The following is a 3,133-nucleotide window of genomic DNA, read 5'->3' on the forward strand; positions in this document are numbered from 1 at the left end:
CGAACCTTCTGTCTTTATTACGTAGCTTCCACTTTGCTATGTCTTGGTAGGCTGTTCGGGTTGGAATGTTGTATGAATGAGGGTGGCCATAAAATAGTGTTGGAAATGCTAGCTCTTCACATTGCGGATCTTTGAAAATGCCCAAAGGCGAGAATCCTTCAGATGGTACAACTACTATTGCGGACCCCTCATAATCGATAACTTGTTGGCTCGAGTAAATCTCATGGACCAAAGTGTTGGTTTCTAGGTCGGTCTCAGGATTTGCTTCCTCTAAGTGTGTCACTGCTGAACCTATTACTGCTTTGGCAACTTGGACTTCTTGAATATGTTGTAGCCATGCCTTGTTAATTTGGACATTGTTTTCCTTGTACATTGGTGTTTTCAACAGCCTTATTTGTGCAAACGGTATCCTTGTGGAATTAGGCACTCCTCTCAAGCTGGCCTTCGTAAGATAGCTGCCTCATTTGTGCAAACGGTATCCTTATGGAAATTAGGCGCTCCTCTATCTTATTAAGAGTGCTTGTGTGTTTTGTTTTAGGGGCCATTTGTGCATTCTTTCTTGAGAAAATTTGTGTTTGTTTGTCTTGGATCTATTTATGGCACAAGGAGCACACACAATGCCTCTCTAGGAGGATGTCCACTGTAACAATGTTCTCTGCAGTAGCAAATTCTTATGTGGCAAGGTTTAAGCGCTTTAGTTTCTTTTCAAAGGTCAGTCGTCCACAGCATTTGCATGCATGCTTGGGTGTATCCTATATTTTGGCAAGGTATGCCTTGATTGCTTTGCCCAAGCCCCTTTTCCTTTCCTATTGACTATGGGTTGTTTTTGCCCAAGCCCCTTTTCCTTTCCTATTAACTGCGGGTTGTTGTTTGGACCTTGCTAACAATGTTTTGGCTTGTAGCAAGTGGCGATGTTCTTGATGCTGCGGTTGTTGTTGTGTTTGCATGTTTGCTTTTGATATCTTTGAAGTGTTCCTTGTTCCGCAACTTGTATATTTTGTTGCAAATTTGCACCATGGAGTATCTCCCATTAGGCTATTGCGCTTGGAAGAGCTTTGCCATTTGACTAGCTGAGCGAGGCCTATGTGACCCACTGGGAGTTAGGGTTTAGGGTTTAGAGGGCCAAGATTAGGGTTTAAGATTTATGGATAGGGGTTAGGATTTAGGATTTAGGGATTAGGGGTTAGGGTTTACAAGTTAGGGCTTGGGGGTTAGGGTTCAGGGTTAAGAGGGCCAAGATTAGCGTTTGAGGTCTAACGGTTAGGGTTTAGGGTTTATAATTAGGGTTTAGGGTTAAGAGGTCTAAGATTAGGATTTAGGGTTTAGGCATTAGGGGTTAGGGTTTAGGCATTTAGGTTTAGGGTTTTGGGATTAGGGATTAGAAGTTAGGGTTTACGAATTAGGATTTAGGGGTTTAGGATTTAGGTTTAGGGTTTAGGGTTTAGGATTTAGGGATTAGGGTTTAAGGTTTAAGCATTAGGGTTTAGGGATTAGGGGTTAGGGTATAGAATTTAGGGTTTCAAGGATAAGGATTAAGATTTAGGGTTTAGGGATTAGGGGTTAGGGTTTAAGATTTAGGGTTTAGGGTTTAGGGATTAGGGGTTAAGGGTTAAGGGGTTAGGATCTAGGGTTTAGGGTTTATGGTTTTGAGGGCCAAAATTAGGGTTTAGTGATTAGGGGTTAGTGGTTAGGGTTTAGGATTTAGGGTTTTGGGTTTCGGGCTTAGGGATTAAGGGTTAAGGGTTAAGGGTTAAGGGGTTAGGGTTTAGGATTTAGGGTTTATGGTTTCGAGGGCCATAATTAGGGTTTAAGATTTAGGGTTTAAGGATTAGGGTTTAGGGTTTAGGGTTTAGGGATTAGTGGTTAAGGTTTAGGGTTTAGGGTTTGGGGAGCCAAGATTAGGGTTTAGGGTTTAAAGAGCAAGGATTAGGGTTTAGAGTGTTTGGGTTAAGGATTTTGGATTTAGGATTTAGGGTTTATTTTAGGGGGTAGGGTTTAGAGGATTTGGGTTTAGCAAATTGCTAATTACTTCATTGCCGTGGGGCCGTGATTTTTGGGTATAACATAGTGGGATAGCATTGATCAATGAAATAAGAGGAGAGAGTGGGCGAGCATGTTTTAATCATGCATGTCCCAGAAGCGAACACGAACCCTTGCCTTGCAAATGCTCGAACTGGGTTTGTTATCAGAGGACCTAGATCTAGACGAAGTCATATGTCTTGTTTGGGAATCCCGGAACCAAAAAAGGAGCACACTCTGGAACAGCTTGTACGCTAAAGCAACACAATAGTACGAGAAAGCAAGATGATAGTATCATTAGGAAAAAAGGGAGCTCATTTTGGGGCCTTTTACGGTTTGGAAAAATAAGCTCTCAACCAATCAATAGAGGGCCAACGTAACGTTGGAAATTCACGAAAATAAGAGAAAATGGAAAAAAGAAACAATACTTTATGTAGGTACAAGCGTGCTACATTAATGTGGAGATTGGTTTTTTATTCTCACAAGATCTTTGGACATGAAGATAGAATCTAGTCTGACATTTTATCTGACAAGGGCCTTCCTGCTTCCACCTTCCTTTGAACTTTGAAATGTTGTGCTACCTTTCCTTCGAAAGGTCTACCATTCTACACCACTGCCTCATTGTGCAGCAGCCTCTTCCTTTCCAAAACTACTCCCTTGATCCTGTTTGGCGTAGAGTATGATGTTTCTTGTCAACTGTCTGTTTGCCCACTTTCTCTTTCTTAAAACTTCAATTTGTTATCTTGTTTACATTACTTTGCTGTTGTTACAGATTCACAAGGTCTCCATGGTGAATAAAAACCATGGCCGTTCTTGTGGAAGATGCTCTGTGGATGATAATGCTATGAAGGTAGAATTATACCACACATCCTTACCCCGTCGACCTGCTTCTTCTATTTCTTTGGTAGAGAATTCAAGTACAGTCAAAACGGAAGGAACTTGGGAAAGGTTTAGTGTTTTGAAAGGAGCATGGGTGCTCATGCAACCTAGCAAAAGAAAAAGACCCCATACAAAAAACATTTTCTTGGCATCATGGAAGGGAAGAGTACAAGATTTTAAAATCACTAGAGGGAAGATATCGGTGAAAGAAGTTTTGATTCAGCATGTGTACATG

Source organism: Dipteris shenzhenensis, chromosome 32 (genome assembly GCF_047967505.1).
Source record: "Dipteris shenzhenensis isolate YYH24624 ecotype China chromosome 32, Dip_SZ_1.0, whole genome shotgun sequence".
NCBI lineage: Eukaryota > Viridiplantae > Streptophyta > Polypodiopsida > Gleicheniales > Dipteridaceae > Dipteris > Dipteris shenzhenensis.